Source organism: Pelobates fuscus, chromosome 12, assembly GCF_036172605.1.
Source record: "Pelobates fuscus isolate aPelFus1 chromosome 12, aPelFus1.pri, whole genome shotgun sequence".
Classification (NCBI taxonomy): Eukaryota; Metazoa; Chordata; class Amphibia; order Anura; family Pelobatidae; genus Pelobates; species Pelobates fuscus.
Window position 1 is genome coordinate 140,017,583 of NC_086328.1, and position 15,767 is coordinate 140,033,349.

Sequence of the window (15,767 nt, forward strand, 5' to 3'; positions counted from 1 at the left end):
CTGCTCCAGGTACGGCAATCAGACTTTGGACGTATGTCTCTTTAGAAATGAGAAGGGCGGGGTGCCACTTATGCCTAAATCATGCATGGAAACAGTCTCATGTCTGAGGAAACAGTCCTGATTTGAAATCTTTGTCACTCCATTCTGTTTCTAGAGACACCATAGTTTGACAGAAGCACATGCTTAAATGTACTCATGCAGAATTAGACAAGAATTCCAGGGAATGTCTGCCCAAAATTGAGAACTTCAGTAGCACTTTGTATGTGGCCAGACCTATGTGGCTGCATTGAACGTCAGGTTAAAGAAAATGAAATTGTTTGGTCGGCACTGAAATAACTCCGTATCACAGCAGCAGCAGAGAGTGCAACTTACACACCAATCTCGCGTCATTGTGCATTTCATAGAAACATTAAAAAGTGCAAACGTCAACAACACCTTCCTTAAATAGTGTCCATTGTTATTGTACCAAATCATAGGGCTGACATAGGTTCGTGCATGTCCTGAGTCTGTCTGGAGGCACCATGAGACAGCCACAGGCCACACGATCAAAACAGTGCCCATGCACTATTGTGGCACAACAAAAAGTGAACACCAGCGGTTGTCATGGCAGCCTCTTTATAGGACGGCATGACACCAGTGATGCAAATTATGTCACTGGCATCGTCATGCCATTCCACGTTAAACCAGTTCCAGTTGGCAGCCATTTCCAATACAGCATGTTAAAATGTTTACATGTAAAGCATAGCAAGGTCTGAATTTTGCATTTTTGAACAAAGTGATCTACTGTGTAGATGTTCTCGATTATGCCCCGTCACAAGTAACTGCTGAATGACAAAGTGCAGCCATAATTTGCCAAAAGTAGTTGCATACATAAAGCAAATTGGCCCTTAATTTTCTTTTTGTCCAAGATTCTACCAAAACCTTAGAAGTGACAGTACCACTTTGATAAATATAGGTTATTCATGAATTAATGAATTATGAGCAAACGATGATGTTAGTTCTGTGCTGACTAACGCTGGAGAGTTAAATCCTACATTTATAATTCTTACTTCTATAAGAACATTACTTCTAAATGGCCAAACCCAAATTAAAAATACTTGTAAAAAGTGAACCTTCACTAGCCTCCCGGTAACAATACATTTGCTGGCTCTGCGCCCCCTAGAACGAAGCTCAAGAGCTATTTTTGGCACCCTGTTTTTTGGACTAATTACCCACGATGCTCAGGAATGAGAAATCTGGATTGATATCAAAATGTCTGAATTGTCAAGATTTGTCATCACCTGCATCGCCTTCCTACCAACTTATAAGGACTTAACTTCCGATATTCCTGGCATACTGTCAATGAATGAGAGATCTGCTTAATTTCCTTTCCTTAACATGCTAGATCTCTCAGTGTTTTGTCTACATGAAACAGTCTCTTCAAAACTCAGACTTTACAGACCAGCAAAGGAGCTGTAAATGAGTGATGAGAAAATGTGCACATATGTACAAAAAAAAAAATAATAATAATAATACGTAACAAGCAGCCAGTTCACTGGGGCATAATTGGGCTAAAATAACAAGTGGTTTGTAGAATGGATGTTTACACAGGTGGTGCACTAACCGTGTGCAGGTATTATAAAATCCCCCATTCTGATTAAATGTGTTTGAAAAGACAGATGCTCATAAAAATGAAATGACTTCTTCTAGATTTAAACAAAAAGGATCAAAACAGGTTGCACTTAATTAACCATGTGAAACGGTTTAGTGTTACATATATTTAGACTCAGGAAATGTATAACAATCAGAGGATGATGGTAAGCACCAATGATTCTATAGTGAACATTGTCAAGGCCATTTATTTACGTGTGAATTGCAGAGACGTCAAAGTAAATTTGCTTTAGTTGTTATGGTGCTTGCATGCCCAGGTGCCATGCGCAGCCAAAGAAAATCAACAAACAGAAAAAATTGCTGATGTGCAAGTATAACTTCCGCGTTAATGATGAGGACAGCTGGGGGCCTGGAGAATTCTCAGTATGTGTCATGTCAGCTGTTGTGGTTATGGTGCTTAGTGTGCCGCTTTACGTTTTAGGCCAGTATAATTTAGCTAAAAACACAGCTGAGCTGGAAAATATATAAAAAAATCAGTTATTTAGTGAATAACCCTATAATCACCATAACCACAGCACAGCACTGCAGTGATTATGGTGCCAACATGACCCAGTTACTGTCACTGAATTATATCAAGACTGGACAGCATTCATTGGCTGAGCTATAAGTGAGGAAGTGGAATGCCCACTTTAGTAACCGCGCATGTGAGGGGGGCTGTGGGTGCCCCCAGTGTTTGTTAAATCGCTAGGTACAGCACCCAACGGGAATGGAACCCACAGTCTACTCGCAACATAACCACAAACCTCATGTAGTAGTTATGGTGCTAAAACTATCCTTTCAAGTATACGCCATATGTGGGTTATTCACTAATCTCCAAATTGTTGGAAATTTAAATCTCACTAGTATAGATTTGGGCTTCAACAGCTGGGAAAAAATCTTCACAACTATTCAGTGTTTAACAAGATGAGCAGCCATTATTATCTACAAAGGAAAGGGTCAATTCTAAAGATTGCAACAGCTTTTTCTATTCAGATTTTTGTATCTCCATAATCAAGATTATTCGTTGTCAGTTTTCATAAGCAAACTGTGGCCAGATGGTAAATGATGACGATATCGATAGAATAAGCTGATCGGGCAGATAAATCGGCAGACCCGAACTTACAAAGCAGAACATTTAGCACCTTTAATTCTTCCTTTGCCTAAAATTACTTTTTATTTAACTAAGTTACTATGCGTAAGGAAGTCTAACATCTTATGACATCACATGACATCAAGGTGACATCATCATTGACAGAATGGTAGCTATAAACATTATACAGCCAACTGTCCAACTTACATTGGTTGAAGTTGTTGACAAATGTGTATTCCTGACCACAAAGTTTAAAAAACACTTGGCTGAAAAGGCAGTGTATGTGTTAAAATGGACAACTACATTAAACTGTAAACTGTACATTAAGTTGTATAATATACAATAAGCTGTATACCGTACATTAAGCTGTAAACTGTACATTAAGTTGTATAATATACAATAAGCTGTATACCGTACATTAAGCTGTAAACTGTACATTAAGTTGTATACCATACATTAAGCTGTATACTGTACATTAAGCCGTATACTGTACAATAAGCTGTATACCGTACATTAAGCTGTATACTGTACAATAAGCTGTATATTACACATTAAGCTGTATACCGTACATTAAGCTGTATATTGTACATTAAGCTGTATACCGTACATTAAGCTGCATACTGTACAATAAGCTGTATAATATACAATAAGCTGTATACCGTACATTAAGCTGTAAACTGTACATTAAGTTGTATACCATACATTAAACTGAATTCTGTACAATAAGCTGTATAATATACAATAAGCTGTATACCGTACATTAAGCTGTAAACTGTACATTAAGTTGTATACCATACATTAAGCTGTATACTGTACATTAAGCCGTATACTGTTCAATAAGCTGTATACCGTACATTACGCTGTATACTGTACAATAAGCTGTATATTACACATTAAGCTGTATACCGTACATTAAGCTGTATATTGTACATTAAGCTGTATACCGTACATTAAGCTGCATACTGTACAATAAGCTGTATAATATACAATAAGCTGTATACCGTACATTAAACTGAATTCTGTACAATAAGCTGTATAATATACAATAAGCTGTATACCGTACATTAAGCTGTATACTATACAATAAGCTGTATACCGTACATTAAGCTGTATATTGTACATTAAGCTGTATGTTACACATTAAGCTGTATACCGTACATTAAGCTGTATACTGTACAATAAGCTGTATAATATACAATAAGCTGTATATTGTACATTAAGCTGTATACTATGCAATAAGCTGTATACTATGCAATAAGCTGTATATCGTACATTAAGCTGTATACTATGCAATAAGCTGTATACTGCACATTAAGCTTTATACTATACAATAAGCTGTATATTGTTCATTAAGCTGTATACTATACAATAAGCTGTATATTGTTCATTAAGCTGTATACTATACGATAAGCTGTATATTGTACATTAAGCTGTATACTATAAAATAAACTGTTTATCGTACATTAAGCTGTATATTGTACATTAAGCTGTATACTATACAATAAGCTGTATATCGTACATTAAGCTGTATATTGTACATTAAGCTGTATATCGTACATTAAGCTGGATACTATACATTAAGCTGTATACTGTACATTAAGCTGTATATTGTATATTAGGCTGTATACTATACAATAAGCTGTATATTGTTCATTAAGCTGTATACTATGCAATAAGCTGTATACTGCACATTAAGCTTTATACTATACAATAAGCTGTATATTGTTCATTAAGCTGTATACTATACAATAAGCTGTATATTGTTCATTAAGCTGTATACTATACGATAAGCTGTATATTGTACATTAAGCTGTATACTATAAAATAAACTGTTTATCGTACATTAAGCTGTATATTGTACATTAAGCTGTATACTATACAATAAGCTGTATATCGTACATTAAGCTGTATATTGTACATTAAGCTGTATATCGTACATTAAGCTGGATACTATACATTAAGCTGTATACTGTACATTAAGCTGTATATTGTATATTAGGCTGTATACTATTCAATAAGCTGTATATTGTACATTAAGCTGTAGTTGTTCTGGTGACTATAGAACCCTTTAATAACTGTAAATCAGTAAAAATGAACTGTCAATGTAAAACGTTTTTATTTTTGAACCAGTGCTGCCAAAATTAGAATATATATATACACGGAACAAAATTATAAACGCAACACTTTTGTTTTTGCCCCCATTTTTCATGAGCTGAACTCAAAGATCTAAGACTTTTTCTACGTACACAAAAGGCCTATTTCTCTCCAATATTGTTCCCAAATCTGTCTAAATCTGTGTTAGTGAGCCGAGATAATCAAGATGCTGATTAGACAGCATGATTATTGCACAGGTGTGCCTTAGGCTGGCCACAATAAAAGGCCAATCTAAAATGTGAAGTTTTACTGTATTATGGAGGGTCCGGGGGCATCCAAAAACCAATCAGTATCTGGTGTGACCACCATTTGCCTCATGCAGTGCAACACATCTCTTTCGCATGATAGAGTTGATCAGGTTGTTGATTGTGGAATGTTGGTCCACTCCTCTTCAATGGCTGTACGAAATTGCTGGATATTGGCAGGACCTGGAGCACATTGTAGTATACGCCGATCCAGAGATTTGTGAACAATATTGGAGAGAAATAAGCCTTTTGCGTACATAGAAAAAGTCTTAGATCTTTGAGTTCAACTCATGAAAAATGGGGGCAAAAACAAAAGTGTTGCATTAATCATTTTGTTCAGTGTATATTCACTAGCACAGCAATAACCTGCTACCCTCTCCCCCACCCTCCCCCCACCCCCAATTCTAATGGCCTCCTCTGAGTAAAGCAGTCTATCCATTCAGCCACTGTCTACAGATTATAGTTTGCATTCTAAACTCTACTTGTCTCCTAGACATTTCTAGATAAACAATCCTTAGGAGCTTGGACTATGCTCCACTCTGTAGACCATAGACCATAGAGTTCCCCTCCTTGGGAGAGACAACATAAACTCAACTCACTTCCTGTACCAACAACCCAGTTCTTACAACTTCCTCTTGCTATGGGCAAAACCTTGATCTTCCCTGTAGATTATTGATAAAGAAGTGGTTGTATGGCAGAACCTCATGTCTCCATCACACAGTGATTATGGTACATTGAGTATACATGTCAGATAACTGAGGTTCACACATACTGGGTATTTTGCACATGTTTTGGGGGGAATGTTCATTGAGTCTATTGTGAGTATAATGTGCCAGGAATTCACTCCTGCGTGGTAACCCCAGAAAAAAATACCTTGCAAATTCCTGACATTTTCACTTTTACAATTGAGGGTTTTAGTTAGGCAGCAAACATGTCAGCATCATTGTGCACCAGAAGGTCCCGTGGAGAAATAAAACAGAAGAATTAGAAGTAGAAAGAATATTAATTGTTTAATGAAGCCACTAATAAATGGGGGGGTGGGACATTCTATTTTAACCATTTAGTTCTGTGTGACAACTCATTTACAAAACATAAAACTGGTCACCAAGAGAAATCACAAAAACCTCATGTCATTATACAGCTTTGTGCCCACACGTGATCATACCCAACCCTTGGAGCATTCACAAGCACTTTGCCCATGATCTTTGCCGAGCGAGTAGATGGGGACCTTATTCTGCAATCATCCCCTGTGCTAACTAGAGTGGCGGCATATATATGTCACTGATTATGTCCTGGTTTTCCTCTTTATTAGAAGGTATATTTTGTCAACTAGATGGTTGACGCTAAGTGTCTTGACGTAGCAGTAACGCATACACGGACATGGTGACGCTAAGTGTCTTGATGTAGCAGTAACGCATATACGGACATGGCCATGCTAAGTGTCTTGACGTAGCAGTGACGCATACATGGACATGGTGACGCTAGGTGTCTTGACGTAGCAGTAACGCATATACGGACATGGCCATGCTAAGTGTCTTGACGTAGCAGTGACGCATACATGGACATGGTGACGCTAGGTGTCTTGACGTAGCAGTAACGCATATATGGACATGGCCATGCTAAGTGTCTTGACGTAGCAGTAATGCATACACGGACATGGCCATGCTAAGTGTCTTGACGTAGCAGTAACGCATACACGGACATGGCCATGCTAAGTGTCTTGACGTAGCAGTAACGCATACATGGCACTGGTGTCGCTAGGTGTCTTGACGTAGCAGTAACGCATACATGGACATGGTGCTATGTGTTTTGGCAGGAAGGGATGATGGAAGTGGAATGCTCAGTATTAATGCTAAGTAACGGCAAAAGTCAACTACGTTTAACTGAATGTCTGAATATTTATAGAGAGAGGAGAACATGAATCAGTGAGGTTTACTGAACAATAGTGAATGAAAAACAAAATTAGAACATTTGGGCAAAAATAACTGATCTGGAAAGTCATTTCTCTCTCGGCTAAAGTCACAGATTATTTCAGTCTGAATTTGTAAGTTCCGCACTTAGTGAATAAGATTCATTACATCTAATGTTTGTCTTCCATTTACAACTATCTTGTGAAATTCTTTGAAGTGCAATGCCGTATTCAGCCTCCAGTACTCTCCCAATGCAGGGAAAACGTTGGTTTCAATAAGAGAAGCTTTTATTCAAATAGTGAAGCTCTTGGATATGCCAATTTTCATTAAGGGAGCAAATGGACGTTAATTCAATGTGTGCCAGCCATGCCATCAGAATAATGATTTAAGGCTGAGAAACGTCGGGCATAGTCTGAAAACGTTTTGACCATTATAGATGCACTTTTGTTTTACAATGTATTGATTTATAAGATGAATAGACAGGACTATTGCCTTCTTGCAGTGATCCAAGGGAAGCGGAGTCTATACAGACAGAACTTAGAGAATAACCTCTATACAGAAAAAAAGGAACAAAAACACCGGCCTGTTATATCAGCCCAAGTTTGATTGAAAGGAATGAACTATTTAGAGAATAGACCCCACGGTTCTTGTTCTTGTAACCAAATATTCTGAGTAAACACAAATGATATTTTAAACATATATACCCTGCAGCCGACACATTCCCGGCACAGACACAGTTTTACACGCTATGAAATGTGTATCATTTGTCTGAATGCTCTGTAAACGCACATTGTATCCGGGTGTTTCATTGTGTCTCCTGTCAGTTAGTTAGACGGATAGAAAGAGTGGTTTACTGACTTACTGATACATGTGGAGCGATCAAACAGCAGAATAATTCATTGGGTTCCATATCGACTGGTTCTATTTTAGTAACATCACCCCAGAATTCGAACCTGAAACTGGAATTAACTCGTGCAAATATGTTTTACCATAAATGGCTCCCGGATCAAGTTTTTCTAATCTAGCCTTATAATAAAATGGAGTAGAGTAGGGTCACCTTTCAGTCCATTTAGAGTTTGTTTTGCCATAGTTGACTTAGAATTGGCATTGCAGAAACATGGGGGCATTGTGAGCAGATCCCCCCTTTACCTGTAACCAGACGGATTGCTTTTAGTTGACCTTTGACACCCACGGCATGTTTCATCACCCCTTCCTATTCCTAAACTCACTCTGATCAGATCCTACAGTCTGTGTTTTGTTTCGAATACACAATGAATCGGGTGAGAAAGAGAAGTAAAAGGTGTAGAGCTATATATATGGGGGGGAGTGGGGGTGGGTGCAACATCTGCTTCCTTGCTGCTAATTTTGCATCTAAAAAGTTCCCTCATTTGCCCCCTATTCCCTGTTGCTCAACAAAGCACAAGTCTTTCCAACTCTGGTCTCTCTCTCTCTGCTTCTCCAAACAATTACTGCCGAGCAAAAGCAACTGGGAGAGAAAAAGGAAGAAAAATAGGATGAAGCAAGCAAACAACAGACTTTTGCAGCTGGCCCCACGCCAGCATTTAACTCTCTCACTTGTTTTGCTTCAATATTCTTTCCTTTGAGACAATAATATGATTAAGGGTTTTTGAAGGTTTTTTCTGTTTAGAAAATGAGTTTTTTTGGGCCCCCCACACCCCCTCTTCCCCTCCATACTGTTTCTGATATCCACTTAGTGTCAGACTGTGTCCATCCACCTTCCAGTGCCACACAGCATGGAGCAAGCAGTAAAGATCTCGGCCATGCAGCTGTCTGTAAATGTGATGTATAGTTCTATTGAAAGTTTTACGGGAAATTGTACGTCATGTTTAAATGCAGGGTAGACAACGACAAAGTACATTTTGGAGAAGAACACGATGAACACATAAGGGGAAGCTATAGTGTACAGTAACAGAAATGGACAGTATCATCTCTTATGTAATAGAGTGCTCTCTGATGACTGATTACATTGGAGCGAAAAGTGGTTGTTTCTTTATTGATCCCACCGGCCTCTGCATCTGGAACAGAACAGGCTTGGCTCATACTCTTTGGTTGTTAGAGGGAGCTTGTTGTTCTAATCTAGAAGATGCAGAACTCTCAGAGCTTAGAGAGGAATCTCTGCTCAGAGACACAAATCTATCACAAGTGTCTCTGCCCAGCCAGCAAAAAGCTCAGGATATCCTGCCATTTTTACTGTCTGATGTTTTCATTTTGTGTGAGATCTGAAGCCTCTTTCTGGTGTTGGCAATGAGTTTTATTAACTCTCGCATTATAGACGAAGCTTCAGAAGGTCTTTAATTGCCCAATACTGCTTCTTACAAAAAACTAAATAAAATATGTATGTAAAAGTCATGGGAAGTAAGAGTAGCTAAGAGGGGGTGTAATGGGAATGAGCCCCCCCCCCCTCCCCTCCCTAGTGTTCTAGCAAGCAATCATTGACATGTTTGAGTACAGCGTCCAGACTGTATTAATTAATATTAAAATGTCATTTCTTTCTCCTTGTTTGCAGACATACTGCAGAGTCTGACAACCACGATCTGAGGAGAAAGGGGTATGCCACCAGAAACCCTGTATTTAGCTTAGACCACCATGGACCTCCCACCCATGAAGGTAAGACGAGGTAGACGAGGTAGATGGAGTTTTCAGCAGCTGTGCAAGACTCAGTCTAAAACATAACATGCACAAGTTGGGGAGGAACTTGTTATATGAAACTGTTTTACTGTTGTAGAAGCCTTTCATTTCACAAAAAGCAAGTTACGAGAGCTGCAAAGAGACACAGGACCTAAACATTTGCCTTTCTGCAATCTCTCGTTTTCTGATTGGATGCTTGGTGATATCACCAATCAGAACACACATTAAATCAGAATTAAATTTAGGCCAAAAAAAATGCATATTTAAAAATAAATGAATATTTGTCTCTGATAAAGTTAATCATTAGAAGAGCTGTGAATCTCCCTAAATGTTTACATTTGACACAGTGTAGTCTCTGTTAGGAATTCGTTTAACTCATAGTCTTGGGTACCAGTTCGCCCCTGCTTCGGTTTAGTTAGACTGGATTTGTAGTTACCCATCAAAGGCATTGTAGATGCCACAGACAGCCAAACATTATGGAAGTGATATGAGCACCGCAGCTAATATCGGAAAGCAGTGGTTTCTCATTCCTGATTCCAAGAGAACGTTGAGGATTATAAATTATCTTTCTACACCGTGAGAGGTCACAGGGTGAAACTCGTAACAAATAAAATGACACATATGTCACCCATGCTGTTTGCCGGGAATGTCCTGAAAACACATTTGATGCTGGAATCCCCCCAAATGATTTCTGCAGTTAAATAAGGTTTTTTTTTTGTGTGTGCGATATGTGGTCTTGTGTCTTTGTAGGATGGAGAAGTTAAATAAAGACAATTTTTATATATTTCCCAAATACTGATTTGCTATAAAGTTGAAAATGGACCGGAGGCCTGATCAGTCTTAAAGGGTTACTCCAAGCATCACGACCAGTTCATTGATTCAAAGTGGTCATGGTGCCTGGATGTGCACCATTTCACTTTTCAGAGTTTAACCCCTTTGCTGCCAAAACTTTTACTCCACCTCTGCAGAGTTATGGGGGTGTCATCAGCCAACCTAGAACTAGAATTGCAGGCTGGCTAACGTCAATTCTGTCTAATGTCAGTCATTGGCAGAGAGCGGTCAGCCGACTCTCTCAGCCAATTAATGTTTACCGCTGCAGTTTCTGGCTTCTGCAACTCTGCACCAGTCACTGGATCACGCATAGGAGCCTGGCGGAGACTCTGTAAAGAGGACACTGTAACTAAATGTTTTGCCCAATTACTGGAAAACCAGTCCAGGCTACTCCTGGCGTCAAAACTTCTTCATCCGGCTTTAGCGATTATGATGCACGGAGTATCCCTTTAATAAAATAGTCAGAAGGGTATCATGGGAAATGCAGTCCACAACAGATTAAGTATTAAAGGTTATCTATTATTGGATCGACCAATAAAGGCAGTTCACAGGGAATGTATTGCTCGGCCGTTCCAGCCTGGATGTGTAGCCCCAGTCCTGTAGCACAGTGGGAGTCCTCTTGGACCAAATTTTACTGGGTTCCAAGTAGAGTAAAAGACGTTTGATGATCGCACTGAGTTTACAGTTTGGGTGCTTGGTAGTACAATCTTCACATTCTCTCACACAGGTTTGCTGAGCGAGAGCCCAGAAGATTTACTGGACGATTTATTATGTTCTGACAGTGCAATAATTAGAAAGGCCTGTTCTGGTTACATTGATATTAGCTCTGTGTGAGCTCTGCAATTCCTCAGTTGACAAAATAAAGCCAACTTTTGGCGATGTTTGTACCTTCTTCAAAAGCCACTGTCAGATGCTGCTAGTCTCGTTATACATTCCTTTTATTAAAAAACGAGTGCATTATATATTATGTATTGTTCATCCCTTGGCCAATGAATCATTGCCTACATGTTACATGAAAGCTGAACTTTTGGGGATTTGTAATACAACTTCACATAAGATTTAACAGAATGATTTTGTAAAATTCACACCATCAATCTTTTTATGAGTAATGAATGTTTGCTGTCAGAGCAATGTGGTCTTCTAAAATGGAATGTCCTGTTATTTTATAACAGCGAGGCTTTATAGAGCACCCAATGGACAATATGCAGAAATGCCAGACTGGTCATTAATGGGTTAAAGCCAAGGAGGGGGGTACCGTTACACCCTGTAGGTCAATTAATGTTAAAGAGAAAAAAAAAAGAAATGTAAAGAAAATGAAACTCCTAGACATATCTGTGCGTTCAGTGACTGTGGGAAGACCTCCCTATCCTAGAAATCTTTAGTCAGCACTTGGAAGAATCTGTGACAGTGTAACAGTAACAAGCACGCTCTGTGAGACACGTCACAAGGGCTCAGTAACCATATACAAAGCAGCACTTCAAAGGGCAGCGAAAACAAGCATTTTCCTAGAAATGAATTAGCTGAGGGGCCCCCTGAATACACACACTGGGACCCTTGTCAGATCATCTCCAGTTCACATTACACACAGCCTCAGGGGTGCAGACAGAGTTAAAGCAGGGGGAAGGTGGGGCAGGACTTGTTTCCTACCTGTCTGTGTAAAATTACCAACCAGCAGGTTTTTTGTTTTTAATACAATACACTGTGTCATGTCTCTAAGCAGAATTGTCTTAACCCTTTGAAACTCCGCAATGCACAGCACAGACCTATTGCAGGCAGAGAGTTAAACTGCCATAAGAATACAAGTTAAGAATGCCATGTTTTATGTTATGAAATGATATTTGTCATGGGGGTACATGCAAGTCCTTTAACCCTTTAACCCCTTAAGGACCAAACTTCTGGAATAAAAGGGAATCATGACATGTCACACATGTCATGTGTCCTTAAGGGGTTAACCCTTCGAGCGCCAACGGTGTGCAACGCAAACGGTTAAAAGGGTCAAACAGAAGTCATTATTATACCATGTATATTCAGCTTTGCATGCCATTTATGTGATCATTATATATCTATAATATCGTTTTGTGAGATTATTATTATTATTATACATAGTATCGTTTTGTGAGATTATTATTATTATTATTATTATTATTATTATTATTATTATACATAGTATTGTTTTGTGAGATTATTATTATTATTATTATTATATATATATAGTATCGCTTTGTGAGATTAGTATTATTATTATATATAGTATCGTTTTGTGAGATTATTATTATTATTATTATATATATATAGTATCGCTTTGTGAGATTAGTATTATTATTATATATAGTATCGTTTTGTGAGATTATTATTGTTATTATTATACATAATATCGTTTTGTGAGATTATATATATATATATATATATATATATATATAGTATCGTTTTGTGAGATTATTATTATTATCTATAGTATCGTTTTGTGAGATTATTATTATTATTATTATTATTATATAGTATCGTTTTGTGAGATTATTATTATTATTATTATTATTATTATACATAGTATTGTTTTGTGAGATTATTATTATTATTATTATATATATATAGTATCGCTTTGTGAGATTAGTATTATTATTATATATATTATCGTTTTGTGAGATTATTATTGTTATTATTATACATAATATCGTTTTGTGAGATTATATATATATATATATATATATATAGTATCGTTTTGTGAGATTATTATTATTATCTATAGTATCGTTTTGTGAGATTATTATTATTATTATTATTATTATACATAGTATCGTTTTGTGAGATTATTATTATTATTATATATAGTATCGTTTTGTGAGATTATTATTATTATTATTATTATTATTATACATAGTATCGTTTTGTGAGATTATTATTATTATTATTATTATATATAGTATTGTTTTGTGAGATTATTATTATTATTATTATATATAGTATTGTTTTGTGAGATTATTATTATTATTATACATAGTATCGTTTTGTGAGATTATTATTATTATTATTATACATAGTATCGTTTTGTGAGATTATTATTATTATTATATATGGTATCGTTTTGTGAGATTATTATTATTATTATACATAGTATCGTTTTGTGAGATTATTATTATTATTATGATATATGGTATCGTTTTGTGAGATTATTATTATTATTATTATACATAGTATTGTTTTGTGAGATTATTATTATCATTATTATATATGGTATCGTTTTGTGAGATTATTATTATTATTATTATACATAGTATCGTTTTGTGAGATTATTATTATTATTATTATACATAGTATCGTTTTGAGAGATTATTATTATTATTATTATATATAGTATCGTTTTGAGAGATTATTATTATTATTATATACGGTATCGTTTTGTGAGATTATTATTATTATTATTATTATACATAGTATCGTTTTGAGAGATTATTATTATTATTATTATTATTATATATGGTATCGTTTTGTGAGATTATTATTATTATATATATAATGTAAATATAAACACAGTGTCTGCAGTTGATTTTTACGTCATTTACATTTTCCAGGAAATACATTATGATCTGCGTTGCGTTTGATCTGGTATACATTAAGATGAATGCAAAGCACATTGTTTAAACTCTTTTGCTGCAGTGAACTCTGGGAATCAAAGTCGAAGCCTGCAGAAATCATATGGTAATCAAGTAATGCTATGTCTTACAATGTTCCGCTGTCACCCATGACGCCATTTAACCCGTTGTATGTCGCCCCCCAACGTGAAATTCCCACAGTTTGCTGAGTGTTACAATGTATTCCTAACCTTGGTGCTGCAGATATGTGTGGACTTCCCCAATCCTAAAACTGATTGAGCATCATGGTTAATATACACCTCACTGCCATAACCACATTCATATTCCAATCTGTTATTGGGCAATGTAACAATCGTTTATAAACCACACTTTATTTATTGCACTAAATGGAAAAGTGTAAAAAGTTAGTCAGAATGAAAGCAGCCGTATAGAACCATATATTTGCTACTATAATGCCCTCTAGTGGAAAACTGCTGCGGATTGTACAATCCATTTTCTTCTTTTTCGTTTTCTAAATACCACACTGAAATGATTGCAAAGCATTTCTCATCTGTTTGCATTTTTATTGTAGCACCCACTACGGCCATCTGCCGTCCGAGCATGCAGCATCACTCGCAAGGAACTGAGGAACCTCTACTGTAAGTAACCAGGTAGTCATTAATTACGCCACTAATTAACGAGTGCAGAGGGAGAGCAAACGACAGACAGCATCCTTTATGAGACCTCCTCTATCCTGTCTGCCGAGCACAACCTCAGGGTGACAACACACATTTTTCTAATTGCAGCAGCACAGCCAAAGCAGGAACAATAAGCGAAGAATGAAAGGTCAGCAGCATAAAGTGACGTTAACCCCTCATCTGACATGGAGTTCCAGCAGCCAAGGGGTTAACACCACCAAAGTGCCATTGAAACAAGTCGACATTGCCATAGGAGAGGTGGTTTCATAGGAAGCATTTTACTTATTTACCACAATATAGGACGTATCTATTTCACACACTTGGGGTATCCCTGCTCAGTCTTTAACCTAATAAGGACACATGATGGAAATTTTCTGTCATGCGGGTCTTTAACTTCTGAAGCTGTGTCCTTAAGGGGTTAAATCCCTGTAACCTCACAAACAGCAGAAGGCTACCTGCAGAGTAACGTTTAAGCCCTGTGTCTTCATTTGCACTTCATGCTTTCAACAGCTCTAATCTGCAGGGGTACCTTTAAACACACTAAGTACCTGAAGTGCGGCATCACATCCCTATTTCCAGCAAAGCCTTAATTGACCTGTTTCTAACTATCAGAAAACAAACAGGCTCTCCCTCGTGTGCCCTCATCTCCTTACTGTATCCTCAAAAACTTTTACACATCCTGGAACGAACACAATCCATTAGTTTAACCTGTTCTATGGATGAAAACATACCATAACAATATTCCCGAAATACGAAATAATACAATCTAAACGCAAGAAAAGTAAAGAAATATAACCGTTATTCTGCACCTATACGCTAATTGCAATCTGTCGCCAGGAATATAACCAACGGCATTCTGGATCCCCTAACCCATTACAGAGAGCTATGCAGGGTTACTAATCAGCGGCATTCTGTATCCCCTAACCCATTACAGAGAGCTATGCAGGGTTACTAATCAGCGGCATTCTGTATCCCCTAACCCATTACAGAGA

At 37.2% G+C, this 15,767-nt stretch overlaps 1 protein-coding gene across 1 annotated transcript in view; it reads right to left on the bottom strand.

The window, feature by feature from the left end:
- IGF2 (insulin like growth factor 2) overlaps positions 1-15,767 on the bottom strand; it is a 44,339-nt gene that overhangs the window by 27,385 nt on the left and 1,187 nt on the right. The gene's annotated exons all lie outside the window — the stretch shown is intronic.